Source organism: Acyrthosiphon pisum, chromosome A1 (genome assembly GCF_005508785.2).
Source record: "Acyrthosiphon pisum isolate AL4f chromosome A1, pea_aphid_22Mar2018_4r6ur, whole genome shotgun sequence".
NCBI classification, from domain to species: Eukaryota; Metazoa; Arthropoda; class Insecta; order Hemiptera; family Aphididae; genus Acyrthosiphon; species Acyrthosiphon pisum.
Genome location: NC_042494.1, coordinates 119,595,155 through 119,612,111, shown reverse-complemented (window position 1 = coordinate 119,612,111; position 16,957 = coordinate 119,595,155). Strand labels below are relative to the sequence as shown.

At 28.7% G+C, this 16,957-nt stretch overlaps 1 protein-coding gene across 2 annotated transcripts in view; it reads right to left on the bottom strand.

The window, feature by feature from the left end:
• LOC100168639 (protein artichoke) overlaps nucleotides 1-16,957 on the bottom strand; it is a 234,835-nt gene that overhangs the window by 101,512 nt on the left and 116,366 nt on the right. For both annotated transcript variants that reach the window (XM_029488154.1, XM_029488155.1), the window contains exon 4: nucleotides 12,751-12,788. The gene's annotated coding sequence lies outside the window, so the exon portion shown is untranslated. The remainder of the gene's footprint in view (nucleotides 1-12,750; nucleotides 12,789-16,957) is intronic.

Below are 16,957 nucleotides of genomic sequence, written 5' to 3'. Positions count from 1 at the left end.
GGAAACTGAAATGTCCATAAACAGCTCAAAACAAATCAAAACATTTTGAAAATTTTATCATGTATGGAAAATGGAAATATAAACAACCAGTGAAAATTGCATGTATCTACAGTCATTCGTTTTAAAGTTACACCAAAAACCAAAATCAATTTTCTCGAAAACAGATTTTGCGTAAAAATTCCCGTTTTTCCTTAATTTTTCTTTTGTTTTTCACGGCGTTTTTGAAAACTATTGGTTATTATAAAACTAATTTTACTTATGACCCCTCAAAGTACCAACTAGATTCACTATCCTATCAGAAAAGGTACTGTTGAAGAAAATCCAAGCACTTTTACTGTCCTAAAAGGTGATGACAGACACCAAAAGAAAATAAATAAAAAATAAATAAAAAAATAAAAAAAAAACACACATCATTGTAAAATCAATACATTCATCGTTCCACTCAGAATCTAAAATGTTTAAAAAAATAAAATGTTAAATATAACAACCCAAAATGATATTATTTAAGAGTTTATTTTGATATATCAATAATTCACGAATGTTATGAACGCTGTGTTGGCTTAAACTAATTGTCTATATGTTTGTCATTTAGTAATTGATAAACTTTTCAAATAAATAACTATTGTTAAGCTATTTTATTTGGCTATGATTATAAACTGTTCAATCTAAGTATAGTTTCCGTTCACTAATAAAAACATGCATTATTCATTTTTTTTAAACAGTATATACATAAACAAGTTTGAATGTATTTTTTATTTTGTTTTTGGTATTTATGTACCAATCACGACTACGCTCAACTTGTGTCAGGAGAAGACATTGTACAACTTCTAAATAGACGACCATCCGATATACATTTAAATCGTATCAATATTCTTATATAGTGGGGCCCATTAGGTTTTTGAATAAAATATAAACATATAAGAGCCAAGAGGTAGAAACGGATTCTACAAATGAAAGATACAAATATATAATTGTGCTGGGAATTTAAAATATACACATAAATATATTAACAATATCTCAAAAATAAATGTATTTATTTAATGACTGAGAGCGTAAATATATAAAAAAAAAAATTGAATGTTCGTAACTATATGTACAAACCCAATTTGTATTCATGGTTTTATAATAAATAATGTTGCAATAGGTATATTATATTATATTCCTTTAAAAACCATATTTACTCAATCCATTAGAAAGGACGTATATAATATAAATTTATTACGTTAATCCAGATCATATTTTTCTTTAAAATATTCCTTAAAGATATAAAAGAATTTTTTTTCATTTAAATAATTATATTATTCATTATGGCATACAAATGTAGGTATACAACGAGTACAGGTATTAAATATTATAAGATCAAAAAACTGCTATTATACTGTAAAAAAAATGTTGTCCTATGATTGTTTATAAAGATTTTACAATAATTGATAATAACACAACTAAATTATAATAGAATTCAAGTAATTATTACGTCAAATAATTTAATATATAAATATATAAATATTAAATATATATTAATATAATTTAATATATAAATTTAATTTGTTAATTCACGAGCATTTCACAATATAAAGAATGTAAAAAAAATTACAATTTAAATATGATACTACTATACTAGGTATAATTTATAAATATGAATAGAAAAAACCAATTTAGATTTATTAGATTTGTATGCCACATTTACTACATGAAAATATATAAATTCTGATGTGGTTACTTTAAAGTGCACGTACAATTGAAGAGTCTTATTATATTATTATTCTAATAAATATTATCTGAATGGCAATATATACCAATTGAGTACAAACATAAATATATATTTATAGATTTAGTTTTATAATACACATTTTTAAGTATAATGCGATAAAAATTGGAACCGATAAATATTTTAAGCCGTAAATAGTAGTTAAATTGATATAAAACATATTATTCAGTTTTACTTTTAAGATAAATAAATCTCTAGAACATATTTAAAACTATAATATTCGCATATAGGCATATTATTTTGGAATTGAAAATATATTAATTTAAAAAAAATAGTAATGCATTTATATTACATTAATATAAAAATATATCATAAAATCACGAGCTTTATTAAAAATTAGAACCGTGGCCAAATGATGTGAACAAATTGTAATTAATTAAACTTTTGGCTTACTAAAAACAAGGTATGATAATAATATTCAATAAAATCAATGATTCACAGTACCTAACCATTGCTTATTTCAATAAAACGTGTACAACAAATATTTAATTAAAAATTGGAATTCAAATTACAATTTTGTCATTACGAATGAAAACTTTAATAAATTGCATTCATTCTAAGTTAGTTTTACATTTTTATTTAGTTGTTATGAATATTTTATGTATTATAATTATTTTATTTTACTTATTATAATAATATCTAAAAAATAATAATCAATATAATAATTAATAACACATTATCCAACTTTTTAAAACCATACTTTTGAGAATAATACCGAGAAAACAGACGCACGACAATGGTGTACCTTAAAAGCCTATCTATAACGCCGTTAAATATAATTTTACTTTTAAATGTGCATTGACAAAGTCAAATTCATACCACAATATTAATTAATATGGAATACCTATAACGGAAACTCGGACCACACAACTGCAATGAACCTAAAAACCTTTCTAGAACTTTATGGCAGGACGTTTATTTTAGTAATAATTGTACACTTTAATCTTATTAAGCGACGGAGCTGAAGCAGTTTTTGTATAAAACCTCGCGTTACAGAAAAAACTTTCACGCCTCGTAAAATAGTCAGATTTTAATAACTTTTTTTTATTTGAAATATACAGTCTTAATACAAGTCACATTGAACTCTGATTTAAAAAACTCTATTTTAAGAATTTGTAATAAATGTTCAAATAATCGGAAATTGTTGAGTACTTTGAAATGTATTTTGCTGGCGTTATTTAAATTTAATTAAAAAATCAGATTTCAATGTGACCTAAATAAAGTTTTTCTCTTTCAAAAAAAAATATCAAAATTCTACTCTCCAATGAGTGGTGATCGTTTTTCCTGTAAAGTCATTTTTAACCATAGAAATGGTTGATTTTATTCTTTTCATATTTTCGGGCTGCCTGTCGTAGGCAACCTCGGAACGTCAGTAGAAATTGCCTGCATTTTTGCTTCTTAATAAATAGCCAACCTTGTATCCCTTAACGTAGGAACTAAGCTCTTCATTAGTTCTATAATATTCTTAGAAAATAAGCAAATTAAAACAAACATTTATTACGAAAACGATTTGTTTACATAATAACCGTTTGCGATCATAGAATAAAATAAAAAAAAACAGCTGTCGTGCCCATTTTCCATTGATGCTGTATCGATGATAATATTTATGTTTTACGACTGACAGTACTACACACTTCAAAGCCACGCCATCGAAATGCTTTATTGTTGTTATAGAAAGATACAGAAGTAGAAAATAAAAATGCATTAAGTATAAAATAATACAAACACCACACAGTAATGATTGACGGTCATCAGTATATTATATTATAAACTATATAAAGATATTATATTTTACCGACGTCTATATTTTGTAATTTAATAAAAACACATCCATATTATTTATTGCAGCCATAAACATTTATACACACACACACACACACACACACACACACACACACACTGAAAACGACGTCAGTAAGTTAAGTCTACAAATGTTCACTTGGCCAGCGTGGTGCACACATTTCGTGTGATTTCTAGTGAATTTCAATATATAATAAAGGCGTAACATACGATAACTATTTGCCAAAGTTCACAAATATACGAATTCTAATGAATACTTAAACGTCGGTGCACGCTACTTTGTTATTTATAAAATGTCGTTCCTCGAGTGGTCATAATATAGGTTAACGTGTCAACCATATGGCTGAGAACAAACACTTTGGAAAATAAACCAAACGAATTGGTCAAAGTACTGTTTAGTACTGCGTGGTTTAGTTGGATATACGCTTTAAAATTATCTACAGCAATTGTCTTCGATTCAGTATTTTATTTTTCTGTATACATTTGTCTGAAAAGTAATTCACTGTGGAAAAACATGTGAAAATATCAACGGAAAAATTCGATTTCAATCCAATCACACCCGCGTGGCTACTGGATACCCTTGCCCGCCATTCCGTACCTACCTATGGTTTATTGTTGTTAGTAATAGGTTCTTGAAAGTAGTTCTTACCACATTTTTCAACTCTGTGAATCCAACCATTTTCATATCGTTTTAAAAACAAAATAGAGTTATATAATGTACGGCAGAATTTAAAATATTTTTAATAATGAAAATCTAGAAAGAAAAATACTTAAACGAGAGATATCGATTTGAACTTCAGCAAATAATATCAATACAAATTGTAATGAATAAAAGGTTACTAAAATAAGAAACCACTTTTTAATGACGTTTAAAGAAACTTTTAATTTTAAAATCATACTATTGAGAAAAATAATATTTATAAAGAAAAATGTTTACCTACTGCTATTTATTAATATGTATACCATATATTTACTACGATGAGTATAATTTTATAAATCATCCAAATGTTTTAAACTTTGGTAAATTAATTGGAAACTGCAACCAAATTTGATCAAGTATATAAGAAAACAGTATAAGATGTTAAAATTCAAAAATGTCATTAATTTAATAATGTATTTTGACTTTTATTTATTAATACTACGAATGTTTATGAAACATAGTACCTATATACATATTTTTGATATAAAAACGGAAAATGTCTGTAAAATATTTTTATCAGTTTCATTCAACAGTCTATAGATTTAAGATGTTAAAATATGTTAATTATAATACAAAAGCGTAGATACCTTAAAATTTTTACAAAGTTAATGGTGAGACACGATTCACGTTGACGTTATTAGAATAGGAACTATTTGAAGGAAAATACATTTTAACACGAGAAATATTACTGAAATTGTAAACCCTATTAAATGTTAACCAAAGTCTAATCTTCTCTTAAATATTACATGGAAATTAGTTCAATTAACAAGATGTTAACATATCATTAATAATCAATGTGTTTAGTATGAATTTGGTTGTGTTAAGATTATTATTAATAATAAACATCAAAGTTATAAATGTATAAAGGATTATGAATTAATGACGTAATACGGGTGCAAAAAAAAACTTCATTCATATATATTAGTCTTTAAAACGTGATTAAAATCGGTGCGCATTACACTACAACTACAACTACCGACCGGTGAACACGCAATGTCTGATGAAGTAGCTTACCTGCCTATAAATATTGAATGTATTTGCGTTACTAATTGAATCTATTAAGATGAAACGAATATTTATAATTATACTATGCGTTTTAAGAATCTGTACGCTATTTTACGTTTGTACGATCCAGAGGTGTAGAAGTATATAGTAGAGCTGCAACAATATTCGCAGAAGACATATTCTTAGCCAGTTTGAGTACCGATAAATGAATTGTCGATTTATGAATGATAAACTTCGAATCCTACACATGGATATACGTAAAAAAAATAGTAACGATAATAATAAAATGAAGCTAAAGTTTATGAGAATAAACAAAAATAATCAAAACGGTCTGTTCGATAGTGGGTATAGTGATGATAATAATAAAAATAATAATAATAATAATCCAACCTCGGCGGGAGGTGCGTGCGTGTTTCGAAGACAAACGCGTTCCGGACGTCATAATATTATTGTTTATGTGAAATGTTGTGTCGTGGAACAATGCTCGCGTGTGGGTCCGACGAATGGGGTGGCAGCAGGTCGTGAGGACCTAAAACTTATAAAGGGGAATTCGGTATACGACAAACATTCGCGTAATATTCGCCACCCTACAACAAACCCGTAATAATTCGACGTGATCGTGTGACAGTTGTCGTCGGCCAATATCTTGCCGGCCCACGTGCAGTAGAATAATATATTATTGTTATCACATCGATTTCGGTTATCGGGTGAGGGTTGCTGAGACTGGCCGCCTCTATTGTTTATCCGCAATTTACAATGATGGTTCTTCAGCCTAATATACCCAATCTTTCAATCAAATATTTCTGACACAAAATGTATAATTTATTGTTCTTATTAAACAAATTCGTAACCTGCAATAGTTAAGAACAAAATTTGTCAGTTTTATATATGCGAAGCGTTTTTTTTTTAAGGACTACTACGTTGTTTTCGTCTGAAATGCCTAGGTTTTGTCTGAGATACAAATTTTTCCTATGTTACCGTCGAAAATAAATTTTTGGAGTTACGCTATGAATTAATGTACTAATTAATATAATAATATACTATATTATATAGTAAATTATATATAGTTCGATATGAATTTCGTTGAAGAATAATCACTTAAATATATAAACAATAATATCAGCCAATGCGTATACTTTTTTTGTATGAAATGATTGAAAAAAAAAATTAGTCTTTCATTAAATAGTCTGTTGATTTGTTAATTTTTATTATGCCTTGGTATGCATTATAAAAATAAAACAAAACAGACATTATTTAAATGTTCAAAATTCTCGTGATTGATAACCAAAGTATCATTATATATGTAATGTTACGCAATACGTTAATTAGAAACATCAGCTTTCGGATGAAATTGCACGTAACATTACGTTTTTTGACAACTCCGTAGTGGGATGTTTGTCAGTGTAAACCCGATGATGCAATAAATTATTTGTTTCAGTTGTCCCATACACATATAAATATTAGATAGGAAATGTAGTATGTACTGGGAAGAACAGAAGTTTATAGTGCATAAAAGTAATCCACCGGTTATTCCTATACTATTCTTACATGTCAATAATAACAGACTAAATTTCAACTCTTCGGCGACGTAACGCTGTCCAGTTTCATACCAATTTATTACATTTGCCATTCTTTAACTTTTTCAATCACTAAATCAGATTAAACATAACTATGCTAGAAAAATATTCTTTACTTTTTATAGTATTTTTATCTGGTCGGTGGATTGTTGTGAGTATTATCATTAAGTATAGATAGATATACTATCTATACTCAATGGTATATTATATAATATATTGAGAAGAAAACAATCATAGTATAACTCTAATACAATACTATTCTATAATTGATATATCATATAGATTAAATAACGGTATCACAGATACCCCACAGTCCATAGATATATGAGAATTAAATCTTCCTTGTCAATATTATAACTGCTATGAACTAGTTTCCACTGACTGACACACACTGGTGGAATATGCATATGCCCATGAGAGCATATAGATAGATTTCACCAATGAGAAAGTATATAAAGATCTTCCCATAACTGTAAGTGGTCCCAAAGCACTTTTTTTTATAAATAGTTGATCTTCTAACCCAAAGTCTAGAGAAGTATATCTGCGTGAAATAATCTATTCTAGAAATCATGACTGGTAATTTAATCATGGTAGGTATATCGCAAATATTTAATAACAATAACTTATATTTTAAACAATAGGCGGTGAGCGAAAACGTATACATAACAAATAGTAAGTTGGTACTAAAAACTAATTTTTATATCGCACCTATAATAAATGTATACAATCATGCAATAAAATTGTGTGTGGAGATTTGACTATCATTGAAACAGATATAATATTACCTATATAATTTTATACAATACAAAATTAGAAATATTCATGCTCGATAAATATGTTGCATTTTTTTGTGGTCGTGTTGTATTTATGGAATTTGTGTGATTTTTCCCTTGTGGCCTTTTAAACATTTTCCCTATATATATATTGCTTATCCGCCTCTGCTGACACATATTATACCTACGTTACTTATAAATAACTATATTATAATCAAACTGTACACTGCAGTAGGTACCTAATACATCTAGTAGGTATATAATATTATATTATATATACGTACATTATACAGAGGTAGCTTTGCCGGCACTCAATTTACTTCGATGGAGTTCTATATATTGTATACATATTAATTCGACCGTATAAAATAGCCCGTGATTTACATCGCGTTTTACATGTAAATCAGCCGAGAAACTCGTTAGGAAGTTCACAAAGACGTAAACAGGCGCGGTGGCGACGCAGCTAGAGACCGCATTAAAAATCGACCAACGAAGCATCCGACACCTCCCCCTCACCAACATTGTCTCGCATAAATTTTGCAAAAAAAAAAAAAATTCTACACCGTAGCCGGGAACAGCTCCGCATCTAGCCATAATATATTATAATATATAGGTATCGTAGTCGTTATTATATTGTACTACACTATTATATAGCACCGCATTATGTAAGTATAAGAGTTCAATGTGTATACAATATACAGGAAGGTCCATAGACTCAAGCTACACTAATTTTCTATGTTGAATTTTGTGTTTTTAAAGTTTAAACCATTTGGACTATTTACAACGCATTTTTTTTTCAGTAGAATAACACGAGGTATTTGGTAACGTAAGTTGTACGAATATCATACGCACGTACCTATCGAAACTTTAAAACCTTATAAAAAAACCACTATTAATTCAATGTTCAAAATGTATAATTCATCAAAGTTTTAGAAAAATATTCTACATCTGAAATAAAAACTAAAGCTTATCGATTAGCAATATGAATCCCAAAAAAAAAATTTTAAATACATTTATTTTGTTTAAGTGTACGGTACTATTATTTTAAGTGAAATTATTTTTTAACATAATATTAACAGAAATATTAAATTATAAAATACATGTTGTCAGTTGAACGAATCACTCCGTATATAATAGTGCACCGAGAATCGACCGTATTAGATTATTAGATATATTAACATAACGCCATGCCAGCTGCGGTTGCGAAGGTGATGACATGATATATCGCCGGATTGCTATACGCCTATACTTAATATGTGTGGGTTATGTACAAAGTTCAAGGCTACTATTATAAAATATCATATATTAGTTAAAAAAAATACAAAGTGACTTAAGTGAGTCAATTTTTTTAACCTTGTAACGTTTCAGCGTTGTAGATTTTTTTAAATTAAATCATCGGTGAAAATATTATTTTTATGTAATCATATCTGATCACGTGAATGATAAAATATAGCTAAGTATGGTCAATTGAGTTATTGAGTCACAACATGACATTGAAAATTTAAGCTTTGATTTAAAATGGAATTTAAGATTTAATATGATTAACTTTCCACGAAAACTATTTAAATACGCCATGCTAGTTTCAATGTCAGTTTAGAATTTATAAAAATTTATTTTGTTTTAAATTAGCTGTTTGACTTTTTTTGTCAATAATAACTTAAACGATTTAACAATAGGTACATTCTTCTACACAAAGCCATCAGTATTGTAAATATAAAATAAATAGGTGTAGATATTAAATAAGAATTAAATTAAATAATTTTAAAAAAATGTTTGCTTTCTAAAAGAGGTAATTCATAATGTCACTACAGGTAATCAAGATAACACACCAACCATTCAAAACTTAAATGTGATAAATGTGACTCAAAACAGTGATTAAAAATGAATAGGTACACTGGTACTGACTAAAGTTTCACACTAGTAACTGAACGGCTGATTTTACGCTGGTCAAGTCTTCGTGTAAGTATGAACGATGTAATTAGTGGTTGTGTTGTGGGGGGCAGAGGTGTGCTCTATGCGTTTGAGCATACCCGCAGGAATTTGTGAGCAGCGGTAGTCGTAAGTTACGACCGTAAATATTTCTATTAGTTTTATATTCTATGTACCTATATATATTATATAAATATTATACACTCGTATGAGTTTTATCAGTCGCCACGACTATTGTGTGAAACTATCGGCCCCATCTGTATATTACATTACTCGTATGAGTATGTGTGCAAGCAAGCTTTGTTTGCAGAGTTGGGGGGTCGGACCCGTGACAATTTCTGTAGACGTTCGACAATCGTCCGTCGATTGTATAATGACCGGCAAAATCGACTTGGACGTGGTGCAGCAGCCACTGCAACACCGGAATGTCATAACTCTCGCACTGACACTGTCCGTCTACCCAGTCTATTTCTATAATAGATAGAAAAATATACGAACTGCATGCACTCCGGGAGCTTTTATCCCAAAGCGAAACCAAAAATTCCTACACTATACCACTACTACACCGACTGTCCTTTATTAAATTTTACCGATTACAATATCTGTTAAGAGGATGCATCAGCGCACGTTTCTCATCAATCTCACTGACTCGCGCGCAACATAGTAAGTTTATGTTTCGAAGAACCAACCCCGTGTTGTTACTTTTAATATTAGAGTGCATTCATCTGTTATCAAACTTGAAGCTAAGAACATTACCTGTGAGGCTGTGTACCTACGTTGTTTTTTTTACGATATTTTAATTTTTATACAATTTATAACCATTTTTAAATTGTAATAATTTAGACTCTCATAACTCGTATAAAAATTAAAATTTCATAGCCAACTTAAGGCCACAGGTAATTTTCTTAACTTGAAATTTTATAACAGGCGAATTCACTCTAATATTAAAAGTAATAAGTAATAACACATTAACACAAGGTTGGTTCTGCTAAACATAAATTTGGTGTTGCACGTGGGTCAAAGAGAGAAAACAAATAGTGCCTGATATCATCTTAAAATAAAAAAGCAGTTATGCATACGAAAATATTTTACCTATACATACATTTACACGAGAAAAATGTTCATACGCAACTCGTCCGACAACGGTTTTCTGTGAACAGTCACTGGCCATTTTATACGACTTCGTTGAGTTGAAGCGTTAGCGAATTCAAACATGCATATTATTAAATGCCATGTTTTCATAAATAATAATAGAAGAAGATATTAGATGCAACTGTAATTTTTACAGTTTTAAAAGATAGTTGTATACTTGGATTAAAAAAATACTATATTAGGCTATTACAATAGAATTAAAACAATGACCTTACATAGTCGATTATACGAACAAAATAATATTTTGCTTGTATAATTGATTTTCGAAGTTAATTCGGATTTCTCATGTATTATTACGTATATACTATAAAATATACCTATTTTATGTATTTCGGTATGGGAACTGTCTGATAGTGGTACGTTATAACTAATGTACTTACAAACTTTGATGGCATTTGACCTTTTTTTCTACCAGTTAAAAACGAAGCTTTATCAGCTATAAATGTGATTCATATAACGTAGAATAAAATATTTACATTTAATTATTTAAATGTATCATTTTAATTACATTTTTGGCTAATTTTTGGATTTTATACTATTTTGTTATTTTCAACAGCATTTTAGAATTTTAACCAATTTTAGTGGACTAAATATTTTTTAAAAAAACATACTAATAATATTTTTGTTTTCAATTTTAAAATAAAATTGAATTTTATCTTCATCAGTTAACGTAGAATGAATTTAAAAATATTAAGATTCATTTCATCTGATGGCTGACAAACGTTTTGTTTAAAAACTTAAAAATCACTTTAATTATTCAATGCAACTCAGCGGATATAGGACAATTATTTTGGTAAAATTATTTCATTTATTTTTATAAATTATCTAAAACAGTTTATTAAAATATATGTTATATGTTAATCATTTAATGAAAAATCACAACATTAACTAGTATAAATTAGTATACAAATTAGTGTAATTAAAAAAAAAATCTTATAGTTATGATATTATGTTTTTTAAGGATTTTTAGAGATTTATTGCCCTAATTTAAATGTTTTTTTTATAGTTTTTTAGAGCTTTAAATCCGTACTTTACTTATAACTTTATAAATTATAAGTATAGTAACAACAATCATGCACCTATACGGCTATAACTTACAAGCCGTATGTGTTATGATGTAAATATTATTTTAATACTATTAGCTCCTTTCCAGTTTTTATAATGCGATTGATTACGACAACAGCCGAGAATGAATATTTAAATAACTGGAAATTTTACGAATTTAACAAAGTTAATTTAATTAATCAGTATGTAGTGTGCAGTACCTAGCCTCTATATTATGTTAACAACCCCCCATAATAATTGGATTGTTGCAGTTGTCATACGAATAAAAATATACGTTGATATTGGGTCTAAAATATAATTACTATCTAATTATTCTAACTACTTATTTTCAAATATACAAAGCATATATTTTTGTTATGAAAATTATGTAAATCGCGAAATTCGAAAATTAAATTACCAAAAATAAGCAAAATAAATATATTTTGTCATAGTGTTATATCCAATATATAAAATAAAAATTATACTTTTTAAGTAGGTAATAAACGGGCTGCTATACCTCTCAAACCACCCGTAACATAAGTAGGTTTGCCATTTTTACGAAAATTATATAATTATAATTTTTCCAGTGTGTCAAATTTGTGAAATTCACATACATTTTCATCAAAACACTAAAAAATCCGTTTGGCTTAAAAAAACTCTGTACGTTTACGTTTAACCTTTATATATACACTGAACTGCAACATGGCCATTAAAACAAAAGTAAATAAATCATTTTAATATAAAAAAAAAAACAATAACACAGCAACCCTACCCCTTCCATAATATTAACCAAATAAAAACGCACAGTAGTTTTCGTAGTTTTTAAGTACAAGCAAATAACGAGGAGAAAGTCTAGAACCACAAGAAACTGTATGTACCACGCACTACAGACCCGAATTTAAGCTTTGAAATCAACTGAACATATTATCGGTTTTTCACTATAATATATAATAGCAATGCGCGTTACGTATATATATGTATAAAACGCTCCGTTGTACTTACGGGAAACGTGTTGAATTCGCAGGCCATCAGCCGCCAAACTGAAAAAAAAAAAATAGAAAAAAATAAATACATATTGTATGGTCGTTATCGTATATGATAATATTATTTCGCTGTCGACGGGGATAGACTCGCGTATAATTATCATTACGGTTTTATTCGTATATATGTACACCGCGGGGGTGCGTTACTTCGAAACGGGCAACGGTCGTATAATATATATATATATAATATAATAACACTGCGACACATCCCGCACATGGCACATATATATGTATTTTATATTACATTATACACTACTCAACTACACTGGCAGTATAATACACGTATATACGAACCAGCTAGTGTAGGGTATATGGTGGGTGGGGGGGGGGGGTTGCAGGGACGCAGGGTATGAGTATTTAATGGCGTTTACGATAAACGCGAGCGGGAAGGGGTGGTGCGTGTATGTGCGTACAGGTGTATACATATATATACGTACGTGACACCGTATAAAACGTACGCCGTACGTCTTAATTACCTAAGTGAAACTCGAAAACCCTCGAATCGGAACGGCGTGTATGATTTACATATTCACGAGATTGTTTGTCAACAAGACTTCGCGTGCGAATTTAATATGAAAGTGTGTGTGTATATATAATTATATTCAAACCCATATGTATATAGAGGTATTTATATAATATGATATAGGTATAGGCATATAGCTTTTGGAGATTGTTGACGGGGGCGGCAGGACGATAACGTAATAATATATTATTTTATTTCGTGTGACTTTTCTCCGCACGCGTCACCTTATATATCGTGTGCGGTTCTATACGTATACACTGCAGCAATATAATACACCACGTTATACATAAAGTTTTAGACTTGAAATTAAATCGTAAGGAAACGAGAAAAGGCACGCGCGCTCGACTCTGATGTGCCATCGTGTAATTATATATATATAATATAATATATACCCACGGCTGTGAACATCGTGATTCATTCATACGCCGCAATAAATTGCTACTACGTTGGTGTGCATCGTGTTCTATTCCCAAAAATATTTTTTTTTGTTATCTTTCTTTCAACGCTCTTTTGAGTTTATTTTTTGTCCACACCATATTATGCGTTCGGAAACGAGCGAAAAAAACAATAAAACGATAAGCGTTTTCAAGTTTCTAAAGATATGTGTTCATTTGCGATCTCTTTAGAAAAAAAAATAACCTTTAGCGAAAAGTTTAGTTCAAAGAGCGCGAGACTTAATTGTGTTTTTTTCCCGCGAAAAACTAGTTAATTTAAAATAAGATAAAAGCGGGTCAGATAACTCATTTGAAATGAAAATGTAATGGTGTGTGTTGGCTAACGTATAAGTAAGTCTATTTTATAAATCGTATACAGTATATATGTACGACAAGTTTAACAAGAAAAAAATATGAACGTACTTTATCATTAAATTACGATGATATATAATAAAATATTATATGGAAGTTTTATATCGGTGCACGGGAAATGTCAAAAAATTAAATGGAGGAAGTATATTTATGTATATACATCGGTCTGTTTTTATATAATTATGTTTTCATATAATGGGAGTGGGTATACCACCTATATGTATACCAAAAAGCTAATGATAAAGTTGATTAATGTTTTCTAATCCCCCGGCAATACTCTTTACAAATCTTACTTACATTATTACATTTTTTACTATTACTATTATTATTTTTTTTTAATATAACGGAGAAAGTGTATAGGAGGTACCTACCTACATATTATTATATATTATATTCCCATAGATTAATAGCGTATATATATTGTAGCTTCATGCAATAGGAATAGGTAGGTATATTTCTTAACAATGATGTCCATTGTAACAATGAGTGCCCCGATTATTGATCCAAAAGTATTACTGTACAGTTGACCTCCACAACGAAAGTCCAAAATCCGTATACATATACCTTTCCGTTTTATTTTTTTCTCGGTCTCGCTCTTTCTCTCTCGTTTTAAAAACTGGACTTTGGCCAGAGATGGGATGAGGGCGAGCCGACTGCCAAGTTAAAAAAAAACTTTTTACTTTATATTTTAAGGGTGTCGGATAATATGGTGTTTTAGGGAGAATATCATGTCGTTCTCTATTGACCTTGCTTGTGTTACAGTCCAGATTATATGTGATTATTCACCTCGGGTTGGCCAAACTTTCGGAACATCGACTGGAAATGGGACAGAGTTCAGTATTGCAGTCGCCAATAGCCATTATCAGCTTCCGGTTTCCGCGTTCTAGCACAAACATGTCTTCGACACTATAACTGCTATACGCAGAGAGATAAGTCAATTTATTTCAACAATCTACTGAAACAATCTTAATGCCCCGGTCACGAGATTTTAATAAATTTAATTGAAAACAAAATCTGTTGAAAACATGAACATGAACGCCGCAACTAACATAACATAACATAACATAACTAACATGTTATTATAATTTATAACATTCAAGTACCTTCCTATTGTTTTAAAACAAATTTCGTATTTATAAGTTAATCTCTTCGAGCATTTATTTCGTTTCTATTACTCTGGATTAAGTTATTTTTTTTCAAATCATCTATTATATAAAATATAAAAGTATAGGATGTAATGATCTTAATATAATATAATTAATTGCATACCTATATTAATTTCCAATAGTAAGTTATTTTGATTTATTAGATATATGAATTAAATAATATTTTTACTTAACAATTTTTTTTAATGAATATCAATTAACAGTCTTTTCAGAGATACATATTATATGAACGTCAATTACAGTTCGAATGTCCGCGGTTGGATGTAATAAGGACATTTTCTTGTTTAAAGCTTGTCAAATAAACTATATAAGACTCACATAATATGCCAATTTAAGTATTTTATCAGTTGATAAATTTGAAGATAAATAATAATAATTTATTCATTGAAATAAAACGGGCGTGAACCTAATTGAACAATAAAAATACATTATAATAAAACAATAGATGATACATCTATACGTTTATATATGATTAAATATATATTGATATAGGTGTAATGTACAATTTTAAATAATGTATTACTAATATAGTAATATAAATTATAAAATAGATATCAATTTCAATACTTAACATGAGATTTAATTATTTTATAAACTTTATTAAGATAGAAATCAAAGTTGGGGTGTTTGTTACATATAATGGCATTTCTCTAGAAAGAGATTAATTTTTAGCAAATGTATTATTATGAGAAGAGGTATAGAAAATTGTGGGATATCTGTGACGGTGAAGGGGTACATTAAAATGAATGTGTTCAAGTAAATAAGGAGAATCGATGTGGCCATTAATGCGACACTATGAACAAAACTTATATCTGTCACTTCACGTCTAGATGCCAGTGTAGGTAAATTAAATAGCTTAATATTGATGAATTTGCATCTATGCATCATAACTAAGGATCAAAATGCCGGAAAATTTCTGGAAAAATTGGGAAAATGTCGGAAAAAAACGGTTTTTTTCCCAGAGCCTCGGAAAACGTGGAAAAATTGGAGAATATTGAAATAATACATTTCCGAAAAAAACCGAAGTTTTCGGAAAATTAAAAAAAAAACCGAATTTTCAAAAAATTAAAAATTTTTATTTACGTTTAAAAATTAAAATAATCTATGTAAAAAAAAATAATTTTAAAAATAGATAACGAAACCTGTCATTGTCATTTCACATTTGCCAATACGGTTATTAATGTATTATTGTATTAAAATTTAAAAATATTAATACGGATATTTCAATATTTGTTCTGAAAATAACGTAGTTCCATACAAATTGGTATTTATGTGGGAGAGTGTAATCCCCGAAAATAAATCACCTGTATTTTTAAATTTTAAAAATTGTATACTTATAATATATTGTTTATTTATATTTGTAATAACTAATAAGGTATATAGTAACTGGCTGATAGGTTTATAAATTATATTACAGTGACTGATGAGTGGTGAGTGGTGAGTGATGACTAGTAACTATTTGATAGTTTTTATATTTTCGAACTTAGTGAGTTGACAATAAAATATACTAAATATAAAATAATATCAATAAATAATAAGAAATATCTAATTAGTAAATACTTAATAGTTAGTATTTTAGTTGTTAATATTACAAATTATAATTATTCATAAATCAAGTATAGAATCCTCTAGATTTATCCACTACAGACTCTAAGTTCGGTATGGTATATA